At 32.6% G+C, this 12472-nt stretch overlaps 1 protein-coding gene and 1 pseudogene across 2 annotated transcripts in view; both read left to right on the top strand.

The window, feature by feature from the left end:
• The first annotated feature begins 6663 nt into the window (after positions 1-6663).
• The window catches only part of LOC144557203 (disease resistance protein RPP13-like), a 187614-nt gene continuing 181805 nt past the window's right edge, over positions 6664-12472 (top strand). Inside the window, exon 1 of the mRNA XM_078305740.1 lies at positions 6664-6918. The gene's annotated coding sequence lies outside the window, so the exon portion shown is untranslated. The remainder of the gene's footprint in view (positions 6919-12472) is intronic.
• Positions 6917-11411, top strand: LOC144556571 (disease resistance protein RPP13-like; annotated as a pseudogene). The gene is made up of 3 exons (XR_013512479.1): positions 6917-7571; positions 8612-9384; positions 9997-11411. The product of XR_013512479.1 is annotated as a disease resistance protein RPP13-like (transcript).

The raw sequence follows: 12472 nt of genomic DNA, 5'->3' as shown, positions 1-12472 counted from the left end.
GAAGAGAGAACAAATTATTGCTTGTCTAGAATACCAGGAAAGGTGACCACTCATCAGCCAGATTACATGCCGATATTTACCAGAATAACCAGGTATTGTACCGTTCACATCACATCACTAGTGGGTTTATGTAATCTTATTTAAGGTTCAGATCTTATTTCTCAAAAGTTGGTGATTACCTATACCTGAAGCTTAGATCTGTCCATAAAATGGGGGGCAATCTAGTAACTTTAAATACACCAAATTATTCTGAATTTTAATTTTTAGTCACTACAAACCTAATTAGTTGACTCCTTAGCCTGCAACAAACCCACTGGCAAAGCAGCCGGGTCCAGCTCAAAACATCCATCTGGAACTGGTCCACCATCTTTAGCTTGTACACCACCATCTTTACCCAATTCACTGTCAACCCGTTTATAAACAGCCGTGAAGCCATTAACCTTCACCAGCGGCATAATACAGCCCAAACCTCACCACATCTCGGAAAGAATTAGGAGCATCTTTGTCATTTCATTTTGTAAAAAAGTTGCAAATATTCTGGTGTAATAATTATTTTTGCACTGATAAACTAAGGGTTTAATGTTATTGTAAAACCATGTTTTCTTAATTTTAGTTTGTAGTTGTAATATGAGTTTGGTATTAGCTGTTTGGTACCACCTAAGATTTCCTGAAATTTTAATTCATAACATTAAAATAAATGAAATTTGAAAACATAACACCACAAGTCCACAATGATGCACAAAAGTTGTGTTATGTTTTCAAATTTCATTTATTTTAATGTTATGAATTAAAATTTAGGCAAGATTTCTAGTGACATCGATGGAGCTTTCCCAGTTTTGTGCAAGAAAAAATGATGTGGCAATTATAATACAAATTAAGAGTAACTTCATGAATATTATGTTAGCAATTAAAATATTAATTTAATCTAGAAAATTAATTCTTTTTGACACGCCAATAAAAAAAATATTAAAAGTTGATGTTACAAATAAGTTTAATTTTTACAATTGCACGAATGGAGTTGCTCTAATATGTCCATTTAACTTTATTTACACCCCTAGTCTTTTATATTTTTCAATAAAGTTATGTAATTATCTATTTACCGATCCAAATTTAAATACTTTATTATATCTATTTACCCGATCGGTAACCGACCCAACCAATTTTACCAACTAGTATGGTATAGTATACTAATTGTTCGATACTCATCACTTCACTTCAAATGAAAACAACAAGATATTGAAGATGCATAGCATGCATATATAACTGCACATGGGAAAATTTGCAGATTAAGCCCCGCTCTTCTCTGCACCTTCTTTTCTTCCTTTTACTTGTTCTGAGGATTACCAGAAAAGGTTGTCATTAGGCATGACCTCCAAAATTAAGGCCTTTAAATCATTGCCTTTGCAATCTATGCTATAGCATGCCAGAATGACAGAATGTGAACCCAAAACCAATCCATCTGTTCACTCTGACAGGTATCACAAACTAATCAAATTGTATGTTACATAATGTAGCATTTATAATATCAGTATTGTATTTAATGAAAGTTTGCAATCAACACTGAACCCGTAGAAATCATTTTCTAGACTATTATTTACAAGCCTGTTGAATGCTGCAACATTAATTTTGCAAATGATTTAACAATGCATTGGACTCATGGAAAGACACCAATAAAGCATCAGATTATCATAGCAAAAGTTAAACATTGGATTTCTCAAATTGACAGCAAGGAACCAGTAAGTAGTTGCGCTGTCTGCCTTATGCACAAACAGAGAGAATTGAAAGGAGTGAAGAGTTTAAATGTACTGGTAATTATTGTAGGCTTTATGGGTTTCAGTATTATCAGGATTGTGTGATCAATATGTAAAAATGAAATACAAATTAGACCAAGAAATACATACATAGATAAACAAGTATGCTAAATTGCCAAATGATATTTAACATGTACTTTTTCTTTTTGCAATTCATAATTTTTTTGTTTGTTTTGGAATAATGTGTGATATAAGATCAAGTCTCATCATTGATCAATGGCTCAATACAGATACAGATTTGTTGAATATGCTTTACATCCGTATTTATTTTATCAATACAAATACATATACATATTGGATATTAAACATATATATATATACGTATACGGATTGGATAAAGATATAGTTTGAATACATAATTCGGATATTGTAACAAAATTAATTTATTATTCAACAAATTATTTTTAAAATATATAAAAGAAATAGAGTTCGGACATTTTTTTAAATAAATGTAATTACAATAATCAGGTCATCAGAAATAAAACTTGAAAATACTAATTCCAAATTTCTTTTATGAGCTCGTAATAATTTATTTCAGGAAATTAAAATCAATGTAGAATCGCACAGTTAGTAAGGAATGTATAAATCATTGAATAGTTTCTGAAATTTTGAAGGGTAGTCAGGTACTCATGTGTTTTTTCTTTTGTTTAAGTTACATAAGAGGGAGAATATGGAAGAATGTTACGTTATGCATAAATCTAATAACATGAATCTTAAGTGTCAGTTTATTATATTTTCATGAAGTTTGTCAGGATTTCTTGTGAAATAAAATATATTTGTCCTTGCGATGTTTTATGAAGAAAAATCATGCACCTAACAGTAGAGTAGAGATAGCGATTTGAAGTTGTGAAGCTTTTGATGTTTTCGTCAATTTCTTTAGTTTAACGAATCGCTAATTTAATTAATTTGGGAGAAATGGGAATAACTAATTTAAGGAATTTGGAAAAATAAGGTAAGAGAAGAAACTAGCATCTCTATTTATCCGTGTTGTAAAAAATGTCCGTTTAAGTCAATTAATCGACCAATTAGTCGTTGGAACTTGGCGGTAATTAAACTGTCACGGATTTTTTCGATTAATTAATCGATTATTTCTGATTATGACTGATTATTTCCTATTATTCTTGATTAATCATTTGATGGTATCATGCTCGTCCGATAACCGCATGTCATTATTTACAACACTGCTACTTATACAGATATTTATGTGGATATCCGAAAATAAAAAAAAAATACGTATATGGATAATTCGTATCTATATTCATATCTGTTTTTGAAATTGAAACTGTTATCTGTATCCGAATTGGGATGAACTATATCCATATCTGTATCTAAATATTAAATTTCGGATACGGATCCAGAACCAGAGGATACTATCCGATCCGTTTACATCCTGCTGCGGGACACGTGGAAAGGAGGGGGAACGGATGAATGAAATATAATAATAATAATAAGTTATTAAAAAGGACACGGACGTGAAGCGGGGATTAAATTGGATTGGAACGAAGAGGCGAAGTCCTTTCATTAGCGGATGGCATCCATTCCGAATCTAAGTTGGGCTTCTTTTTTATCAAAATCGAACTGGATCAGAGGAATAGAATTGAGTCAAAGCCCAGCTCGTTGTTCAGCTCTACTACGTGATTCACACGAGGAGTGAGGAGTTCTCAATTGTATCAGAGGAAGCGTTGAAGAGGTATCGAAATCCCAATTTGAAGAGAAATGGTAATGGTAATGGTAATGGTATTTGGGGTGGTGATCGATAATATGGTTCAGAAATGATCTACGTCTACTTGATAATGACATTGGAAATTTGTGCTGCCGGTGTATTGTGTGGACCCGTGCTTCTTCAATACCACGCATTATTTTGAATTCCCAAAGACTGGAGGTAGCCTGAAATGTTGTTTGTTGCTAAATTGTCTTGTAATTACGGTTTATGGATTTAATTATCATAATTTAGTTGATTTGAGTTGCTATAATATGAGGTCAAGGTAATGCTCAATTTTGGACAATGATTTTAACAAAGCAGTTTTGGCTTCATGCAGCTCACATGAATTTGTATCCTCTCTAGTTAATACAGGGAATGTTCCCTACAATATATGAGATGATCCAGACTGTTCTTTTAACCTTGTGTGAATCTCAAAGGAAATCATTACAGTCTAAATAGGCACCGTATTAAATTTGATTCGGCTGAGAGTAAATCTAGGCCGTAGAGTTGTAGGTCCCACTGTGGAACACTATATATGGTCGAGCACACGGACTATAGAATCAAAACAGAGATGCATCCCCCTCACATGTGTTTAAAAAAAAAAATTAATAATTATGAGTATTACATATATGATTTATTTATGAGGATATAGTGTTTATAAAAAAAATTTACCGTGGCATAAGATTTAAACAATTTGTAATTAATAATTTTTTTTGTGCATAATTATGAAACAATATTCCAACATATACGAGATTTCATTGTTAGACTATGTATATGACGAATAACTACTCTATAAATTTACTTTTTAATTTCAATCTCATTTGGATATATTTGAAAGCCAAACATCAAAAGTTGAACAATTTCAATCTCATTTTAATTTCAGAATTTAAATGAAAAAAAAAATTTAACATAAAGTATCAATGTTGGATTTTAACATATACGAAAATGAAAAACCAAATATTTTTTTTTGCTAAAGTATACGTTGTGGTTCATGACGTCCAAACTGTAGCAATTTTTTTAGGGGTCGAGCTGAGGGTAAAGTAGGAATTTGACTGGACATTATAAACTATAACGATTTTCTAGATTTGGAATTTCTCCAATTTTGTTAACTTTTTCCAATATATTTTTTTATATTATCCTATTAATAAAAAAATCGGGAAGGTAATCGCTCCGACCATGCATTTGTGGGACCAACCTAGACCATGACATCTTGATAGTTGAGGATGGTCTATATATTGGATCGATTGAGAAGAATTCTTGGCCTATCAGATATCCGGTTCCTATCTATATCCGAAAATAAAAACAAATATAAATATATTTTTTTCACTATTTGATCCGTATCGGATATGTTTGAACCCATACCTCTGTGATAGCCAGTTTGTTTTCAGTAATCTAACTAACTCTAAATGGTTGCTTCTTTCCTTTTCAGTTATATATTCCGATCTCTTTCCTCTCCATTTTTCAAAGGAAATTGTTTAAGCCATGTAGAATCAAGGCTTAAAATCTTCGGCAAGCTTAAAAGAAGCAAGCAAAAGGAGAACAAAGAAAGTGGTTTTAAACTTTATAAATGAGCACTTGTTCGACAAGTTTAAGACTCCATAAAGTGCCAAGGAACACTAAGAGTGCTAAGGAAATCCATAAGGTATAATAGCAAGCAGTACGTGGTCCATTGTTCCTATATAAAATGATTAAATAAAGGGAGAATATTAACAAGCTAGCTACCTGCTGAGGAAAATAGGTATTATATTGGGTCGGATATTTACGGTAATTTGGGCCGCCTATTATTATTTTTAAAAATATTTTTTAATAGGATTATATATGGCCCGGATATTTCCAATTTTAATATAATTTCATTGCTACAAAAATTAACACGCTTTCAACTAAATTAGAAAGTTTTAACTCACTTTATAGAAAATGGAGAAAAAGTATTTTTACTAAAAAGTTTCTATTTGATCCTTATAAAAACATTTAATTGGTCAATTGAAAAAGATTAATTTGTTCAAGTAGTTGTCATATTTAACTATGCAATTATCAAGAATAAGGGGAACTTATTTTGTTATTGCTGTATATTTTACTATAAAAAAATAGCCACAATAAAAACGGTACTATATTCTTAGTGGGTAACCCACTAACAATCAAAAAAAAAAACGGTACTATAAAGTTATTTAAAATCACTTTTTGTAAAGCAAAGCAAACAATAATTTAGATTCTCTTAAAAAGATTTGGTGCGTAGAACATTAAGGCCCACATGCATCTTTTTAAATAATAGTTATCCGCTGCATGTGCTGTAAAGTGTAAAATGATAGTTATGCTCTTGCCACTGATTAGTGTTTCCTTTTCCAGATTCTTGCACTTATTATTATCCTCTCTCGTGGGCGTGTTTATCGGTTCGGTTAGATTCAAATCGAAATATATTATTATTTTTTATTTAAAACAATTGTTTTGTAATAACCGGAGTATATTAAAAAATAAACCGAGGTACTAAGAAATAAACCGGAATATTAAGAAATAAACCGAAGTATTTAAAACAATTAGTTAAGAAATAAACCGGGCTATTAAGAAATAACTCGGACCAAATTCAAAATATATAAAAGTTTGGTCAGTTTGATTATTTCGGTTTTTAAAATATTCAAACCGAACCGAAATTGTAATTCGGTTTTAAAAAAGCAAACCGAACCGAACCATTAAACCAGAAAAAACGAACCGTTCGATCCAAAATAATTTGGTTCGTTTCAAAAACCGACTAAACCAGACCCAATGAACACACCTACTCTCTCACATATATACTTTTCCATATTCTTGCACTTAATATTGTCCGCTCACATACTTTTCCATATTCTCGCACGCAACACCAAGCTTGAAAACTACAGCCGCACTAACTGGAGATGTGTAGTAATAGATTAAAATGATTCTTCTCTCTTGGGTTTCACCTATAAATAGACAGTAAGGGTAACAAGTTAGATTAGAAAATTATTGAGAAAATTTGAGAGATCTAACTAGTTAGATTTCTTTCTTGTTTGTGTTCAATTCGAGATCTCTGTTGCTTTGTTACGTCTTGGACGTTACAGACAGTCTCTGCTCTGCGCTAGTTCAAATCCACTATCGATTGGATTTGAGAGTCTTAGTTAGGACAAAAGTAAGTTTAGGTCATGGAACCCTGCATGCTAAAATATCAACCAAGTATGAGCATCTTGGATTTCATTATGTGCTTATTTGATTAGTGGTTTTTTCTATCATCTGCTACCATTGTGGTAACTTCATCACATGTTGTTTCTTGAATTTATAAATTATTGCTTTTGGGTTCTCAACTGCATCTAATACTGTGCTATATTCCCAAAACAGTTCGTCCAGCTACCACCCAAAATATATATCCACTCTCAAATTTCTTATATAAATCACTCGCTCGTTTCAGCTCACATATACAACAGAGAATTAAGCTGGATGGCTGAAACCATTGTAAAATCGGTGCTCGGCAAGCTGGCTGATGCTGCAGTTAAGGAGGTTATACACTTATACAGTGTCAATAAGAAAGTTGAGAAAGTCGGCCGTGAACTCGAGCGGATTCAGGCTTTTCTTAAGGATGCTGACAGGAAGCAAATAAAAGACGAAAGGCAGAAACATTGGGTCATGGAGGTCAGAGATATTGCCCATTCTATAGAAGATGCAATAGACACCTTTCTCATGGAGATCCCTCAAAATCGACCAAAGTCCGGCAAGAGGGCGGCCATAAAAAACTTCCTAAGAATAACCAAAACACTCCCGGCTGTACACAACCTTGTAAATGAGATAAACCAAATCCTAGAAAAGATGAAAGAGATTGAAGACAGCAGAGTCAGATATGGAATAAATAATTTGGGCGACGGCAGTGGAGATATCAAACTACCCGTCAGGCCACTGATACTACCCGATATTGATCCCGATATTGTTGGCTTCAAGGCAGACCAGGACCATGTTGTCAAGAAGTTGCTTGATGAGACCACCAAGAGACGTTCTGTGGTCTCAATTTGCGGGACCGGTGGACTCGGAAAGACTACTCTTGCACAAAAAGTGTATAATTGGTATGCGCTTTTTTATTTATTAAATTGTATCATTTACTATTAATTTGATCCAAATTCACCTTTCTCCCTATATTAATATTTTTCAATTATTTCGTTTATAAAAAATTACACACTTTAGTTCAGATAATTAATATGGAAAACATGGTTGATATGTTTGTCTTTATGTAAAACTCGTCTTTTATTAATTAGAAAAAGGCCAATTTTTGAAATTATAGTTTCACGAGTCCTTAATTCATGATGAATTTAACTATATTGCTCTATTAAATTCAAATTTTATATTTAGATGAGATATATGTTTCACCATGACACCAAGAAATATTAACTAATTTTATAATCTAGAATGAGGTAAGGTAATGTCATGCATACGAGGCTCAGATACTTTTGACTTGTAAGAACTTGGCTCCTTTAACTTTTAATTTAACAATCTTTTTCTTTTTCTTTCATTTAAGCTGATAGCTCCAGTCATGCTTATAAAAAAAATACTTTAATTTGACAATTACCTTCCAAAACTCCGGTCATTAATTTGGGACTTCTTAATTTTAAATAATAAAATGAGCATAATATATATCCTTGATAAATTTATCCCTGTTGAAATACTTATGAGGTTTGCGTTAAAAAAGAAAAGAAAAAAGTGGATGTAAAATTAATATAATTTTGAGGTTTGCGTAAAAGGTCTAAAAAAATAATATATTTTCTAATCCACTTTAAGTATATTATATTAAGTTTGTTAAATTGATTTTAAATCGCACTTTTACATTGGTTTTCTTGACATTGTGCAAAAGCTCAACAAGATCAACAGCTGGACTTGGGAAGGTCAGGTATTTCAGTAGCCCCGTCAATAGAACAAAAGAAAAATAGAAGGAAGAGATAGAAGTAGAGAACTCTTCTGACCTGTTGCATGCACGTCTACATATATAGAAGTAGAGAACCCTTATATATTTTTATTTACCCACTTTCCATATTCACTTATATATTGTTATCTAGTCTTTCGTCTTTGTATGTTGCATATACTGATATCCAATAATATTTTATTTTCACAGTGGTGATGTCGTAAAACAATTTGAAGTTCGCATATGGGTAGCTATTTCTGAAAAGTTTGAAGTAATTGATGTTTCGAGAAAGATAGCGCAACAACTTCAGGTTGCTGTGCAACCAAATGAAACAGAAGTGATTCTTGCAGAGATTCACAACTCTCTTAGATGCAAAAAGTACCTCATAGTCCTAGACGATGTCTGGACAACTGATCTATGGCCTCAAATTGGTGCAGCATTCCCAGATAAAATTAATGGGAGTCGAGTCCTGGTGACTACTAGGATCGCTGATGTTCCTAAGAGCATGGATCCCAACAGTGAACCCTACATGCTCAAGTGCTTAACTAAGGAGTTAAGCCGAGAGCTTTTGTTAAAAACAATTTTTCCTAATCATGATCCAAATAAAATTTCTATTGATGATCTTTTTGATGTCCTAGATCAATTTGTTCACATGTGTGGCGGGCTGCCTCTCGCATTGGTGGTTTTAGGTGGTCTCTTATTAAAGAAGCCTCGCACCTATGCTGCTTGGAGTAGCGTGTTCCGGACAATGAGTTGGCATGACGTCGAAGGAATAAACCCGCACAAGATCATAGGCACTAGCTATGAGCACCTATCATTTGCTCAAAAGTCATGCTTCCTGTACTTTGCTGCATTTCCGGAAGACTATATTATCAATGCCCCATCCTTAATAAGAATGTGGATTGCGGAGGGCTTTATACCACAAGAACATAAAGAACAATGGAAGAAACTGCAGAGAGTTTCTTAGAGGATCTTGTACAAAGGTATTACATCTTTATTTAATGATATAAACATGTTGATGTAACGTGTTGGTTTTAATTGAATAGTCTTTAAACTAAATTTTCTAATTCAAAAAAAATAATCAAAAGGAAATTTGTAGGCCCAAGCACCGACATTTTTATTTTGTTAATTGTTAAGTCTCAGAATTATATTTTGGGAAATATAATAAGTAATAACAAACTTTGATATTTTAGAAGCATGGAGCTGCGAATTCCGTGATGACACTCTATTTGAGCTGACCATTCGCCAAAAAAATTAAGTAAATAGGTAGCACCGGATTTGGAGAATTTTTCTATAGAAAATATTGGAAAAAACAGTATCCTAATTTTTTTCATGCATAGAAGAATCAGTGGTAAAATTATACAGATCCTGCTATGCATGAAAAAATCAAAGTACTTTTTCTATTTTTCTCTTTCTTTATTTCAATAAAACCAGCTTATGTATACAACATTAAACTAGCACGTTACATCAACATTTAATGATATACACAGCTTAATTATGTACACAACATTAAGCTAAATTGTTTTAATACTAACTATTTTCTTTATGATATCTGTAATCATTGTACTTATTTTTCTTTTCTCATTTTATGCTAGGAGCATGGTTCAAGTACATAGTAGATCGGAACATAATGGTTCCATCGAAACTCTACGAATACATGATCTACTACGAGATCTTGCTATCCAAAAAGCCAAGGAGGAAAACTTTCTCCTGGTGTATTCACATCCAGATGAGAAAATGAGCTTGAGTGGGGGATGCCGTGTGGCAATTCACAATCCAGATTGTGATCAACTTATAATGAGTTCAAACCTCCACACTATTTTGTGCTTTTATGAGGGGAGCATGCCGAATTGTTCTAAGCAAAGACTGCTCAAAGTGGTAAGCATTGGAGTCAAAGAGGAGAACACAATAGAGTTGGGGATGTTTGTGGGATTGACTCAGTTAAGATATCTGAGTCTTAGAGGAATGGTAAGTGACAACCGTGATCAAGAATTCTTTGAGAAAGTGATAGGCAGAATGAAATTTCTGCAGACCCTTGAAGTCTCATGTCTAAAACCAATTGATGACTACTATTTTGAGTTTCCTAAAAGTGCATGGAATATCAAGACACTGAGGCATGTCTCTGACTATCCTTTGGAACTCCCAGCATCAGCAAAATTAACAAATTTGCAAACTATTGGTAGGGTGAGTCCCACACAATCATGGGAGATAGAGTTACCTCATTTACCCAATTTACGTTCATTATCATTACATGCTAGATCATCTCCATCGAAGGCAGTTGTCACTTTTCTGGCCACATTAGAACACCTAACCAATCTCGATGTATGGCATGATGATAGTGTACTGGGTATACTTGACATGAGAGGTTTCCCATTTTATAACCATTTACAATCTCTCAAACTTTATTACCGTAGCACCACTAAATTGACCCAGCTGCTTCATGAGGATATGCTCCCCTGTCACCTCATTTATCTCCAAATTGTGGATCACCAATTCCAGCAGGATATAATGCCAGTATTGGAGAAGCTACGCTGCCTTAAGGTTCTCATACTTAATGAAGCATTCGAATGTCAAAAAACGACCTGTTCCTCTGAAGGCTTTAGCCAGTTAGAAGTTTTGGAGCTTAACTTCTTATCAATGGAGGAATTAATGGGAGATAGAAGAGGGTGCAATGCCCATTCTTAAAGAACCCAGGCTTTGTAGATGTGATGAATTGGGTGTGCCTCAAGGGCTACAATACCTTAACAACCTTCAAAAATTGCAGTGGAAAGATGTGGGCGATTCCAGGGCTAATTTGGTCCGCAATTTATGCCAACATGTCCCTTCAATTAATTTAGAGTACGTGTGGTAGAGCCACGGAGTCCTCCAGTGATTATTTTACTCTTCCTATTTAGTATTTGTCATTGTCTTCTCTTTTTTTTTTTCTTTTGTTGTATGTGTGCTTTGTATAATTAATTTACTATCATGTATCTGTTGAAATTGAATCTGAAATCTCGATTGCATGTTTTTATTCCTTTTTTTTTTGTTTTCTTGTATGTGTACATGCATCCTCGTTCTTTTCCTGGACCAACAAGATTCGACTAAAATAATATTAGCGAACCATTCAAGTATCAAATTGTAGATCATTGTAGTCGTTGTCGATCAAGTATTTCTTAATTATCTTTGAAAAGATTCTAACTGAACTAAGAGATACATGGAATTGTGCCTATCCTATTATGAAACTTTTTATCTTTTTGTTATTAATTATATCATTTTCATAATGAAATTGAGAAAACAAATAAGATTTTTTTAAATCTCAAGGAAATAACAAGAATAAACATAGAATCCGCTTCTCATTTTACCTTTCGTACTATATTTTGAACTAGAATTATTTTAAGAATTTCATCGGAAAAATCAAAGTATGTATTAGAGAAAAAATTAATTTTAAAATCGAATGAAATACAACAGCTAAAAATGCAACTTTAAAAATATATTGAAAATTTTATAGATGATTATTTAATAAAATACTATTTTGGACATTAAATTTGGTATTTATAACTTTCAGTCATATTATTAAGTTTGACAGTAATAAATGATTGATTCAATTATTGAATTGAAACTCAATTACTTTTATGGAATATCAATTTTCATACATATAAAATAAAGTTGAACTTCAATTTGTCTATACATAGGGAGTTTCCTATCAGAGTAATATCAGAATATTAAAATGTAAATACCAATAACAAAGTTTTGAAATTTTGGATTCCAAACAATAAGAATTTCAGCGTTATATATACCTTCTATTTTGTAATGGCAAGAAGGTAATATTTTATTTCTTGACCAGTATAACATGAGAGTATTATAAACTTTAAATTTGTTGGGATCCAAATGAGTTATTGTTTGCAAACTTGCAAAGTATTTTGCGAGAGATTATCTGTTATAATTGAATCGGAGTGAGACTACGGTATTATATATATAGGTACTAGTGTTGTACTCGGTGCATTGCATCGGAGATATATTATAAGATTAAATAGAATATGAACAAACTTTTTTGTTTGACATGCACACAAAAAAAAAAATTTAATGAAAATA

Source organism: Carex rostrata, chromosome 7, assembly GCF_964058835.1.
Source record: "Carex rostrata chromosome 7, lpCarRost1.2, whole genome shotgun sequence".
In the NCBI taxonomy this organism is placed as follows: Eukaryota; Viridiplantae; Streptophyta; class Magnoliopsida; order Poales; family Cyperaceae; genus Carex; species Carex rostrata.
The sequence above is the reverse complement of the archived record's forward strand: the minus strand, read 5'-3'. Positions and strand labels throughout refer to the sequence as shown.